At 44.7% G+C, this 14,719-nt stretch overlaps 2 protein-coding genes across 19 annotated transcripts in view; one reads left to right on the top strand and one right to left on the bottom strand.

Annotated features, from left to right (window-relative positions):
- The window catches only part of LOC308147501 (NACHT, LRR and PYD domains-containing protein 3-like), an 835,749-nt gene that overhangs the window by 347,614 nt on the left and 473,416 nt on the right, over window positions 1-14,719 (bottom strand). The gene's annotated exons all lie outside the window — the stretch shown is intronic.
- LOC308147500 (uncharacterized protein) overlaps window positions 1-14,719 on the top strand; it is a 1,504,609-nt gene that overhangs the window by 60,382 nt on the left and 1,429,508 nt on the right.

A 14,719-nucleotide genomic window follows, 5' to 3' on the forward strand; every position in this document is an offset into this window, starting at 1 on the left:
CACTGTCCTGGACACACAGTTCTCTCTCTCTCTCTCTCTCTCTCTCTCTGTCTCTCTCTCTCTCTCAGTGCATGCTAGGGGTGTGTAGGTGTGAGTGTGTGAGCAGGTGTGTAGCGTTGGGAGAAGTTTCAGTGTAAACTGTGAGTCTGCACTTTAATCTTCGGTGTTCCTCCTCCCCTGGTTCTTCCCCCCCTGGCTCCTCCTCCCCTGATTCCTCCTCCCCTGGTTCCTCCCCCCTTGGCTCCTCCTCCCCTGGTTCCTCCCCCCCTGGCTCCTCCTCCCCTGGTTCCTCCATGTGAAGGTAAGAGGAGGTTCATTCATCACTTTGAAGGAAAGGAAACTGGAACATCCAGTTAGAACTCTGGTGGTCATGAGGAAGTGGTTTAGTGGCACAACTTAGCGGTTCAGATGTAAAAAAGTGGCTATGTGTGTGTTTAAATAACTGCAATTAGATCACATGAGCAGAAGGTGGGGGTACCCTCATGAGGTCAGGCTCATGAAGAGAGAGGAGGAAAACTACAGTCGTCTTTGCTGAAACCTGGGATTGAACCAGGGACCTTTAGATCTTCAGTCTAACGCTCTCCCTGCTGAGCTATTTCAGCACATAGTATCAGGTATCAGGTGGTTTTGCATGAACTCATGGAAACTTAACATCAGAATCACTGTACTTACTACTGGACCACCATGGGATCCATTGTTCTCACTCATACTTCCTCAACTTCCTGTGAAGACTCTCCATCCACCTGGTTGACGTCGTCCTGAGGAGGACTTTCCTTCCATTGTAACGCCTCAAAAGTCTTGAATGAACATCGGCTCAGAGTGATTCTGACAAATGAATCCAGGATCCACTCTACCAACTGAGCTATAGAACGGTGTAAAGTGTGTTTCCTCACAGGGAGAAAACATTCCAGTGGAATAGACACACAGCAATAGTTTACATTGTTCTAACTCGTGTTTCTGAAAAGCCTTTGGATTTCAACGGTGGATCCTCACATTAAAAGTGCATCATTGATACATTTCCTCACTTGTGTAGAAAGGTATCAGGGAGATCACAGTGTACACAAGTATCAGGGAGATCACAGTGGAGACAAGTATCAGGGAGATCACATTATCAAGGAGATCACAGTGTGGACAGGTATCAGGGAGATCACAGTGTAGACAGGCATCAGGGAGATCACAGTGTAGGTTGGTATCATGGAGATCACAGTGTAGACAGGTATCAGGGAGATCACAGTGTAGACAAGTATCAGGGAGATCACAGTGTAGACAGGTATCAGGGAGAACACAGTGTAGACAGGTGTCAAGGAGATCACAGTGTAGATAGGTATCAGGGAGATCACAGTGTAGACAGGTATCAAGGAGATCCTAGTGTAGAAAGGTATCAAGGAGATCACAGTGTAGACAGGTGTCAAGGAGATCACAGTGTAGACAAGTATCAAGGAGATCACAGTGTAGAAAAGTATCAGGGAGATCACAGTGTACACAAGTATCAGGGAGATCACAGTGGAGACAAGTATCAGGGAGATCACATTATCAAGGAGATCACAGTGTGGACAGGTATCAGGGAGATCACAGTGTAGACAGGTATCAAGGATATCACAGTGTAGACAGGTATCAGGGAGATCACAGTGTAGACAGGTATCAGGGAGAACACAGTGTAGACAGGTGTCAAGGAGATCACAGTGTAGATAGGTATCAGGGAGATCACAGTGTAGACAGGTATCAAGGAGATCCTAGTGTAGAAAGGTATCAAGGAGATCACAGTGTAGACAGGTGTCAAGGAGATCACAGTGTAGATAGGTATCAGGGAGATCACAGTGTAGACAGGTATCAAGGAGATCCTAGTGTAGAAAGGTATCAAGGAGATCACAGTGTAGACAGGTGTCAAGGAGATCACAGTGTAGACAAGTATCAAGGAGATCACAGTGTAGAAAGGTATCAGGGAGATCACAGTGTACACAAGTATCAGGGAGATCACAGTGGAGACAAGTATCAGGGAGATCACATTATCAAGGAGATCACAGTGTGGACAGGTATCAGGGAGATCACAGTGTAGACAGGCATCAGGGAGATCACAGTGTAGGTTGGTATCATGGAGATCACAGTGTAGACAGGTATCAGGGAGATCACAGTGTAGACAAGTATCAGGGAGATCACAGTGTAGACAGGTATCAGGGAGAACACAGTGTAGACAGGTGTCAAGGAGATCACAGTGTAGATAGGTATCAGGGAGATCACAGTGTAGACAGGTATCAAGGAGATCCTAGTGTAGAAAGGTATCAAGGAGATCACAGTGTAGACAGGTGTCAAGGAGATCACAGTGTAGACAAGTATCAAGGAGATCACAGTGTAGAAAAGTATCAGGGAGATCACAGTGTACACAAGTATCAGGGAGATCACAGTGGAGACAAGTATCAGGGAGATCACATTATCAAGGAGATCACAGTGTGGACAGGTATCAGGGAGATCACAGTGTAGACAGGTATCAAGGATATCACAGTGTAGACAGGTATCAGGGAGATCACAGTGTAGACAGGTATCAGGGAGAACACAGTGTAGACAGGTGTCAAGGAGATCACAGTGTAGATAGGTATCAGGGAGATCACAGTGTAGACAGGTATCAAGGAGATCCTAGTGTAGAAAGGTATCAAGGAGATCACAGTGTAGACAGGTGTCAAGGAGATCACAGTGTAGATAGGTATCAGGGAGATCACAGTGTAGACAGGTATCAAGGAGATCCTAGTGTAGAAAGGTATCAAGGAGATCACAGTGTAGACAGGTGTCAAGGAGATCACAGTGTAGACAAGTATCAAGGAGATCACAGTGTAGAAAGGTATCAGGGAGATCACAGTGTACACAAGTATCAGGGAGATCACAGTGGAGACAAGTATCAGGGAGATCACATTATCAAGGAGATCACAGTGTGGACAGGTATCAGGGAGATCACAGTGTAGACAGGTATCAAGGATATCACAGTGTAGACAGGTATCAGGGAGATCACAGTGTAGACAGGTATCAGGGAGAACACAGTGTAGACAGGTGTCAAGGAGATCACAGTGTAGATAGGTATCAGGGAGATCACAGTGTAGACAGGTATCAAGGAGATCCTAGTGTAGAAAGGTATCAAGGAGATCACAGTGTAGACAGGTGTCAAGGAGATCACAGTGTAGACAAGTATCAATGAGATCACAGTGTAGAAAGGTATCAGGGAGATCACAGTGTACACAAGTATCAGTGAGATCACAGTGGAGACAAGTATCAGGGAGATCACATTATCAAGGAGATCACAGTGTGGACAGGTATCAGGGAGATCACAGTGTAGACAGGTATCAAGGATATCACAGTGTAGACAGGTATCAGGGAGATCACAGTGTAGACAGGTACCAAGGAGATCACAGTGTAGATAGGTATCAGGGAAATCACAGTGTAGACAGGTATCAAGGAGATCACAGTGTAGACAGGTAGCAGGGAGATCAGAGTGTAGACAGGTATCAAGGAGATCACAGTGTAGACAGGTATCAGGGAGATCACAGTGTAGACAGGTATCAAGGAGATCACAGTGTAGACAGGTAGCAGGGAGATCAGAGTGTAGACAGGTACCAAGGAGATCACAGTGTAGATACGTATCAAGGAGATCACAGTGTAGACAGGTATCAGGGAGATCACAGTGTAGACAGGTATCAAGGAGATCACAGTATAGACAGGTATCAAGGAGATCAGCTGTGCAGTTAGAACATATGTTAGAGGAAGTGAGACCATCTTGAACATCTTTGTCCTGTAATGAACTAGTGAAGGACCTTGTATTGTCTGAGCTGTATATTGGTGTTTCTGCTCATTGTGAATGTGTTTCTACAGATTAGTGACCAAAGCGTTGGGTCTGTGTTGATGTTGAGATCTTCTTCACATTTGGAGCTTGAAGGTATATTGTGGTATTTGAACATGACAGGATTGAAAGGATTTTAGAATGTGGTTTTGGTGCTGAGATCTTCAGGAGGTTTGACACTATCTGAGGTAAGTTTAGGTTCATCTCTTCTAGTTTGAACTTCCTTTGTATTATTAAATATTTTTTATTGTGAAAACACTGGACTTGACTTGGTGCCAATAGATTGAAGGTAGTGTCTCTTGATTGTTGTGAAATTAAACCTTTCTCCAGACAAACATCCTGCAGATTTCCTGTAAACAAAACATTACAATCATATGTGGACCAATGCCCTTCTTATGGAGGATGAATTGGCCTTTATTGTGTGAATGCTGAAGGCAATGCTTTGATCTGCAGCAGACGCTGATCTCCTTTGATCCTATCAGTGTGAATCCTGATCTCTCTGTGTGTGTGTGTGTGTGTGTGTGTGTGTGTGTGTGTGTGTGTGTGTGTGTGTGTGTGTGTGTGTGTGTGTGTGTGTGTTTCAGAGGATCAGCATGCTTGTTTTCACATGTTTTGTGAAAAAGCCTTGCTCATGTTTTTGACATTGAGAATAAAATAAAATTCATGTTTTGTAACACAACAGTTAAAAGTGTGTCTGTATTGCTTATTGAAACTTGAAGACCTTCTATAACACACTGATGGACATTTCAATGACTGACAGTCACATGTTAACGGGTCGGTTTTGACCTGAGTCTTAGATCCCATTTACACAACAACGTTCCAAGTGACAACAACTTGTCTGTTCAAGAAAAGTCTTACTTTTACACAACAGCAGCAGACACACTGACAACAATGGAGTTTTTACAATGTGAACAAGTCTCAGTCAACAGGACGTCTTCTGTGTAGGGTTTTACAGGGAACCTTCCATGAGGACAGAACAAGTTCCCTGGCTAGCTCAGTCGGTAGAGCATGAGACTCTTAATCTCAGGGTCGTGGGTTCAAGCCCCACGTTGGGCTTTGCTTTCAGACAGTGATGTCCTCAAAAACAAAATGGTAGAATTGCCACCTCAATTATGAGTCTCACAATGGAGAGGTTGCCACTGTGGATCAAGAGCATGACCTTTGACCTCATCAGCTTGTGCAGTGTACCAACCGTCACCCTCTGTAGTGGTAGCTAGCACATCGGTACAGTTCCATAAGGAGGAGCTACAATGCAGCGTCTGAATCCTGACAATAACGCTGCTCAATACTTTGTTACACAAAGACTCTTCTTGAGTCTCATGATTCATTTATATGAGCTTCATTCTCCTCATGCATATGTCTGACCTATTCATGGAATTCTCATCTCAGAACACCGAGGTCTTGGGTTCAATTCCCAAACTGAACATAGAAGTGACTGCTCACCAGTCAATGTGTGGAGTTCAGTTGTCTCAGCTCTGGAATGAAAGACTGATTAAAGTTTTGACATGAGGAACCATGTGTTTGCTGAATGAACACAAAGTGCAATTAATGATTTCTTCAGCCACTTTTGTTGAAGGTTTTTCACAAAGAGTTTTGAATATTCACACATGTGGAAACATGGTTTTGTTCTGATTGCAGGTTGTCTCCAACTAAGAGGTTTGACTTTATAAAAGACTCCACAAGGAGTCTTTCAAATACCCTTGAGAAAGCATTGAGCAGCGTTGTTGGCAGGATTCGAACCTACGCAGGGAGACCCCAATGGATTTCTAGTCCATCGCCTTAACCTCTCGGCCACAACAACATGCTCCAGGAAGGTTTTACATCAGGTTAAACCTACTGTATTGCCTTTTGAGGAGACCAGGGTTCAATTCCTCAAAGGGGAGGGTAAGGTTTTCTGTGTGTTGTTCCTGATAACCCTCGGGCCTGAACCCTGGCCAATGCAGTGGATGGTAGGCAAAGTCAGGCTTTCTCCTTTCTGCTCCTCAAGGGCCACAGTCCTGGACGTTCAAACACAGCTGAGTTGTCATGGTGACGAGCCAATCGTTGTTGTCAGCTGTGTTAATGTGAGGAGACATTGAAACCATGCAGGACCACGGCCCTCAAGGCTACTCTAGATCCACACTGGTGACTTCTCAACTGTGAGGTTCACATCTCAAGTCCACCATTCTGTCCTCAAGGACACCACTGTCTCAATAGAGAGCTCTGCCCAATGTGGGACTTGAACCCACAACCCTGAGCTTAAGAGTCTCATGCTCTACCAACTGATCCAGATAAAAAAATAAGAACGCAGCCTGTATTAATATATTTTATTGTATATGGCTGTTCATACAAATAAATATATTATAAATATTACAAATTAAGCTTTATATACTGTATATAGTATATAGTTTTTGATATATAAAACATTGAATCTGTTCAATGTTTTGATAGTAGTGAACTCACTCCTCTCTAATTCCAGGTTTTGGGATTCATATTACTCCTGCAAAACCATGAGAAAGAGAATTTTGCAGACTCTGACCCCTTTAATCTCAGAATTCTACCACCCTATTGGTCTCATGCATAGTTTGTGTAGTGTAGTGGTTATCACGTTTGCTTCACACGCAAAAGGTCCCCTGTTCGAAACTGGGCAGAAACACAAAGGAAGCTTTTTTTAAACTCCAAAACTCAGTTCAACTCTGGAAAATATGGGTTTAGTCCCATTTGTACAACTTCCAAGGAGACATTCAGCTCATTAATTGCTCCTTCCTAATCGTCATCCTTTACAAACACTGACTGCAGTCTGAACATCAGATTTGAATGTCATCATTCATATCAGACTTCTGAAAGGAGATCATTTTTCCTCATCAGTTTCAATTGGCTCTCATGTCACAGGTCTTCTCCTGCCAAGATGTCCTCAAATCAATGTGTCTTCTCCTTGAGAGGTGAGGAATGAGCTCACTCTGAGAGCAGTGTCTCGTCTTTTGCCATGCGTCTTCCGTCCAGATGTTTGATCCTCATGTTGATACGGAGATGTGTGGAGTCCACAGTGTTTCACATCAATCACCTTGATTAGCCTGGTTGTAGGACTGGACCAGTTTGAGCCTGGAGGTTTTAGTGGGGTGAAATTCACAGGGTGTGACAAGTGTCCAACATATCAGGACCAGAAATGATGGGAGTGAATCATGACTTGTTGGTTTGAGCAAGACATTCCATTCAATGGCTTCAACTGGGATTTGAACCCGTGTCTCCTGAGAGACTGGGTCTTGCTTCACCTTAGTTTTCCAAATAAATACTTTTGTACCTGGAAACAGTCCATTTCCCATCTTGAAGTTCTACTTTTCAGCTTGGAGGATGTTCATTCACTTGTTTACTTTTGTAGGAAAAAAGCAGATCACAAACATCAAAGACACAAAACTAAAGTCATTTAAAATGGAAACTTCCTGGCTTTAAGAATCACTAAAAGAAATCAAGAAACAAATGGTGGTAGTAAAAATGTGATAATAAAAGTGAGTCAGATATAAATAGAAGAGAGAATGAAGGTCAAAGGTTAAATATGATCAGCAGGAGGCCAGGCAGTGATCAGAACTGAGTTTTTAGAAAAACCACTGATTTGATGTTGAGATCAGGGGGCATGTTGTCGGCAGCTGCTGAAAGTAACTAAAAAGTGACTGGTAATCTTTTGATTGGCCCTACTCCTGTTCAGCAGCTTGGGCAGACAATATGATGTGATTGAGAGACTTGTGATGTCACAACACTTTTTACTCTTGTAACAGGAAGAGACCAAGAGTCTCCTCCTGTTGCTGCTTTTTTAATGTTGGCATGGCTGCTGGACACGGCCGGGGGGGGGGGGCGCTCAAAGAGACCCCCCAACACACACACACACACACGCACGCACACGCGCGCACGCACGCACACACACACACACACACACACGCACGCACGCACGCACGCACGCACGCACGCACACGCACACACACACACACACACACACACACACACACACAGATCAGGATTCACTCTGATAGGATCAAAGGAGATCAGCGTCTGTTGCAGATCAAAGCGTTGTCTTCAGCATTCACACAATAAAGGCCAATTCATGGTCCATAAGAAGAAGAAGAAAGTTCAGCACTCCAGGATCCTGCTGAACAAAATGACATCATTTCCTTGGACCAGCTCCTTGTGGCTGAAGAAATGAGTTTGAGCTGTGCCGACCGTCCTGGACCAACTGTTGAGGAGCTGCACTGCACAAACTTCAGCACTGACGTGTGCTGAGCATGCGTGTTCCAGCTCGCTAATAACTATCAGTCATGTTTTAATCACATTAACTTGTAACATCGCTACTGCAGGAGCACCGCAGCTTGTTGAAATGTCGGAAGGCAGGCTTACGTGATGCACCTGAACGCATCACGAAAAGCACCAACTCCTGCAGTTAAAACCAGACCAACATGGCCGCTCATACAAAAACTCTCTTTTATTACTGAATCAGTTCAGTGAAATGTATTTCTGAAAGCACTGGAGGGGAGAAATAAACTGCAGTTGAAAAGTTACAACGCTGCTTTACAGACGTGTGGCTGCTGTGAAATAAACAAGAACAACAACGTTTTCAGAAAGTTGCATTCTCACAATTTCCATGGAACTTTTCAAAAAGTCTAGTTCTCCAGCAAAGTGTTTAGAATGTGTCGCCTCTTGTTGCGTCTTGATTGCCAGCGTCAACCAAAGTGACTCAAAGTCTTCAGGAGCTTCTTCTCTGCTCTGACAAAGGTCGTCTGCTGGGCCTGCAAGTGTAAGGCTTCATCCACATGACGAAAAAAACCTCTTTGTTCTCCCCAGCCTTCTCCAAAACAATTCTGTCCACACCTCACTATGAACACGGCTCAACACAAGGCTTCAGGGCATGTAGTACACATGCCAGGCCTTTAGGGGCGCTGTGACTCACCAAACACACCAAAAACACAGAAGACAGACCATAGAAATTTAGAAGTAGATATCTGCTGATAAACCTCTATATAATTCTAGTTCTATAGGTCTATGGCTCCACTCCTCCTCCTCCTAGCGTCAGTAGCTTCTGCAGCTCCACTGGAGCTTGTAGTCCCTGATTGTTGGCTTGGAGAGAAAACTCTTGGACGACCAAACAACATCATCAGGGTGAAGGTGTGAGATGAGATGAACTAGAGAACCTAGAACGTCCTCGGCTACATGTGAGCTTCTTGTTTTTGGGTCAGAATGGCCGAGCGGTCCAAGGCGCTGCATTCAGGTTGTAGTCTCTTCAGGAGGCGTGGGTTCGAATCCCACTTCTGACAGCAGAGCATGTATTTTCAGTTGTATTATACTTTCTCCCATGATGCCATGTGACAGAGCAGAGCTGTCTCATTGTGGGAGGATCAAAGGGAGGGTCTTCCTTAATTGTCATTAGCTGAACCCCCAATCACACTCCATACAGCTTGATTTGTGATTCTGTGACACCAAATGATATCGTCTCCTATTTCGCTCCTCCTTTTCTTCATGTTTTCTGTCGGGATTTAGTGTCAAAGTGATCAATGGTTTGCTTGAGATGTAAAAATATTGACGAAGCACTTTGTATGGAATGTTAGAATTGTTAGAAAATGAAGTGAACACAGGTCAGAGACTATTGATAGTTCGCTGCCATAAACATATTTCAACAGTATTCCAGTTGAATCACGTTTTATTGAGAAATTGGAGAATGCTCTTCCAAAACACATGAGATATACTGTGAGACACATTTTGAATTCAGGAACACTTTTAGGGACCGTCTACCGAGATGGAGGAGCGTTTTCACAAAATCCTGTTTTCAGGGCTTCAAGCATGGTTGTTGTGTAAACGGACCACCATGATGCAACTAAACTTTTTCATTTCTCTCATCCAGCGGCTCCTGCTCCCAATCTGCAGGGGGCAGTGCATCACAAACACACTTCCACCGCAGTATTAAATTAGAGCAGAAGAAGTAGACTTCTTCTCTGTGACACCAGCAGGTGATCCTGCAGTGGAGAGCGGAGCATCAACTATTGTTTCAAATTAAAGGTTCCCTCTGTTGAAGTCTGACACTGAAGCTAATTGACGTCTATGAGTCACATCTTGTGTTTTCAGTGTGGATGTGCAGCTTGATGCTTTTTGTGTCTTTAGAACCAAGTCTTCAGTCTTCCTCCTCTTCAGCTCCACCTTTTTTTCCTCACGTCTCCGTCCGTGTAGTCAGAAGAATTGGGAGGCACACGGAGCGGTGACGTCCACGTGAACAGGACTGCACTGAGGGGCGTGGCGGCTAAAATGATGTCATTTGGCTGCAGGAAGCCGTGAGGAGCTCGTGGACACGTCAAGCATAAGACAACCTTTACAGTGGAGACGTCACCAAAAAATGTTGATGAGCTGATAATGATCCTACAGTTGTAGAGTTACTTCACATAGCGAGCAGAACATAATTCATTCTAGATCCTTTTACTTTGAAAGCTCATGGCAGAGATCATTAAAGCATCAGGAAGTAATAAAACATGACTAAACCCATAACCTGAACACAGTTACCATACACTGGGCAAAGTACCAATCATACACAGTATGTATTATACTTAGAAATGCAGTAAAACACTGAACTCCATCTTGAATGCAGTAAAACTGTCTTTCAGTGTATTTATGATTAATTGGTACATAATCAAACAACGTTATCATAGTATCAAGTCATATTGGCTCCAGTATGGATGATTTATTAAGGTTGATAGTTGCTGGACGTACTTTAAAGAATCTTTGGAATACAGTTGTCACAGTTCTTAAAAGTGACTCATTTTACATGACAGTAAAACAGATGGTAAAATAGACGTCCTCCATTACAGCCTGTTTAAAATGTCTATTTTCAACTAGTTCTGGCTGTCAAATAGACGTCCACAATAGGGACTGGACAGATGGACATGTCTTGGACATCTATGATCTCCTTGATACCTGTCTACACTGTGATCTCCCTGATACTGTGATCTCCCTGATACTTGAGCGGGCCCCTTTAAATGTTGTGGGGCAGCATGACCTCACCTCCTTTGCAACAGGAAGCATCATTGCTATCCTATGCTAAAGGAGGTTCTAAAGGAAGCATCAGTGCTATCCTATGCTAAAGGAGGTTCTAAAGGAAGCATCAGTGCTATCCTATGCTAAAGGAGGTTCGAAAGGAAGCATCAGTACTATCCTATGCTAAAGGAGGTTCGAAAGGAAGCATCAGTACTATCCTATGCTAAAGGAGGTTCTAAAGGAAGCATCAGTGCTATCCTATGCTAAAGGAGGTTCGAAAGGAAGCATCAGTACTATCCTATGCTAAAGGAGGTTCGAAAGGAAGCATCAGTACTATCCTATGCTAAAGGAGGTTCGAAAGGAAGCATCAGTACTATCCTATGCTAAAGGAGGTTCGAAAGGAAGCATCAGTACTATCCTATGCTAAAGGAGGTTCGAAAGGAAGCATCAGTACTATCATATGCTAAAGGAGGTTCGAAAGGAAGCATCAGTGCTATCCTATGCTAAAGGAGGTTCGAAAGGAAGCATCAGTGCTATCCTATGCTAAAGGAGGTTCTAAAGGAAGCATCAGTCCTATTCTATGCTAAAGGAGGTTATAAAGGAAGCATCAGTGCTATCCTATGCTAAAGGAGGTTCTAAAGGAAGCATCAGTGCTATTCTATGCTAAAGGAGGTTCTAAAGGAAGCATCAGTGCTATCCTATGCTAAAGGAGGTTCTAAAGGAACCAACGAGTCTCCTTTCCTTTGCTTATTGAGAATTCAGTCAGTCCTCATCATGGCCGCGACACAAAACACTTCCAGGGTTCAGTGAAAGTCGATAGATGAGGAGTGAGATTTCATACCTGAAGCCTCTTTTGAAATTTGACAGAAAGGGTTGATGGTTGAGCAAAGGGCTCATCCGGGAATTGAACCCGGGACCTCTCGCACCCGAAGCGAGAATCATATTCCTAGACCAATGAGCCGACATGTTGAAGAAGCTAAAGGACTCCAGTGATTGTTATAAAGCTGCAGGTTTGGATCATTTCCACACTTCAAGTCAGGACCAGCTTGGAGTTTGTATGTTCTCCTTAGCCCCGTTTCCACCGCACAAAAGTACGGGGATGGAACAAAGCGATACGGCATCCGTCCCGATGCAGTGGCACTGACCGCGGTTGAACAGAACACTGACCACCTGACGGCGCACCGCACGGTGTGCGGGGCACCCACGCCATGGCGCGTGGTGCACCCACAAATTGAAAGCTGCAAATAGAAAGCTCCAACGCAATGCAGCTTTCAAATGCCACCACTCCCAGTTTCAGAAGTTTACGTTGTTATATTTACTGAAATCAGGAAGTAACAAGCTGCCACAGTCCATGAAGCTCCTAATATGTTGGAAACTGAGTTGAGGAATTTCCAAAACCTTCCTGTGTTTTCGTCCGGTTTCAAACAGTGGACCTTTTGCATGTGAAGCAAACGTGATAACCACTACACTACAGAAACTCTTGTATAGAAAACATTTAAAATCACATACAAACTGTTTTCACCAAAGAGGGCCGGTTAGCTCAGTTGGTCAGAGTGTGGTGCTAATAACACCAAGGTCATGGGTTCAATCCCCATACTGGCCACATGAAGCTTCATGAAACACTGTCTTTACTTTCTGATGGCGCTGTCTCTTTAACAAACATTTAAAACCAGTAGTTTCAGTCAGGGCCAGCAGTAACAAAATACCCCCCTCCCCCACACACATTATGTCCTACAGTAAAAACACAATGTAAGGCCACTACTATGCATCAGGACTTAATCCACACCAACATGACAGCTGATCAACAAGCACAACACATCAAGACTCCACTGAGCAGCTTCACCATCACATCATTCTCCAGTGTTTCCAACAGGTTGACACACGACTGTCATGCATGCACACTTTGTCTGTGTCACCATTGTATGGGAAACACCACTTTACAATCAAAAACAGCACCAAATGCCAACAGCAGCACCGATCTAATCCAGAGAAAGTCAAAAACAAACTAGCATCACCATCACTTGTAGATTAAATCATCCTGCTGTAAAATGCTGCACAAAGACTTTGTTGGTCTGAGTTCGCTCATCATTTCTGTGTCGGTCTTCTTCTACTCACAATTTACATTTTTTCTGCAAAAAACCTTGAAAAAGGTACCTTGAAAAAGTTCCTTGAAAAAGTCTATGAGCTAATGTGGCTTTGCTGAAGATCTGCGCTCTACCCAGTGTAGCTCTAGTTGGTAGTTTATTGATACTTTTTCACAATTAATATTATTTTCTGCTGCTTTTTCTGCTACTATTACTAATACTTTATTGAAATATCTTCATATAGCACACATTAGCTCACATATATATTATCATGTTGAATAATATGAAACAAAAAAAAAAACAGTCCTTACTATGGCCGCCACACAAAACACTTCTGGGGTTCAGTGAAAGTCAACATATGAGGGGTGTTGTACACACAGCCTCTTTTGAAATTTAACACAAAGAATCGTGATTGATGACCAATGGGCTCGTCCGGGAATTGAACCCGGGACCTCTCGCACCCGAAGCGAGAATCATACTTCTAGACCAACGAGCCGACATGTGAAGAAGCTAAAGGACTCCAGTGATTGTTATAAAGCTGCAGGTTTGGGGGATTTCTACACTTCAAGTCAGGACCAGTTTGGAGTTTGTATGCTCCAAAGGTGGCCGCTTTTCTACTCCCCTTCCGTCGGGGTACCAGGGCCATGGAATAGGTCTGAGTTTGAGGGGGGAGAGTGGGGCTCGGGACTTTGCATCGTGTTGGAGCGTTCTGTCTGCAGCATAGCGCTCGCCGTGGCGTGGATGTGCATCCGGGACACGAGAGCTGATCGCGCTCCAGCAGCTCTGCTTCCCAGAGGCGGTCAGCGTTCTGTTCAGTGGCGCTATATCGCGGTGACGGACCGTGGAAGCGCTGAAGAGAAGCTCGGAGCTCGGCGTCTCCGTGTTCCGGCGCTGAGCTGCCGGACCGCGATCAGCGCTGAAGTGGAGCGGCTGCTCCTGCGTTTGAGCAGAAAGCTCAAGACTCCCGTGTCTGTGCCTCAGCCAACCGGGTGAATGCTCCGGCCACTTGCCCCACACCCGAGGCTCGGGTGGTAGCCCTCGGGGCAAGTCACCGGAGCATTCGCTCTCTCAGAACAAACATGGAAGTTGAGGCTGCAGCGCTGCAAAAAATAACCGCTGCAAAAAATAACAGTTTTTTTTTGCCACACCAAGAAATAACAGTTAACTAAACAACAAGTGCAAAGTGGAGGATGTAAACAACAACAGAGGATTCATAAGATCTAGATCTGACGACTTTCTTTTCTGTTGTAACATCACATATCTGCAGAGCTCTTAAGCCCCGCCCACTTTTTAAGCTCCTCTCTGCAGTGGAAACGGGTACCGGACCCAAGCTCCGGCTTCGCTTTGCCGTACCGCTGCGTACCGCTCCGCTCCGTTCCCTGACATTCCTAGAGAGATCACACCATGGCTGTGGAGGACATTGGTCATTTTAGTGACTGGAGGTGGCGCTAGAGAGCACATTCTGACACTTTGACACTGAACTCTGACTCAGAACCGGACTGACAACGCCGTCCGTTCGTCACGTGACCTCAGAGAGCGTCTGCAGTCGCCTCAGAAACTGAGCCGCCATTGTGGTTCATTGTAAACAACACTTGAGCCGCCATCTTGGATGAGGACCCAACTCCCTCATCACTCGGTGGACGTTTAAGACCACAACAGCCACTCATACTGACTCTCCAAGGTCCGCCGCCACCTGGTGGACACTCGTGGTCATTACATCCCCACTCAGCCTCTCCGACTCACGCACACGCAAGCACACACACAAATACACACACAGACACGTGAGCACGCACACACACACACACACACACACACACACACACACACA

Source organism: Blennius ocellaris (genome assembly GCF_963422515.1).
Source record: "Blennius ocellaris genome assembly, chromosome: 24".
Taxonomy (NCBI): domain Eukaryota; kingdom Metazoa; phylum Chordata; class Actinopteri; order Blenniiformes; family Blenniidae; genus Blennius; species Blennius ocellaris.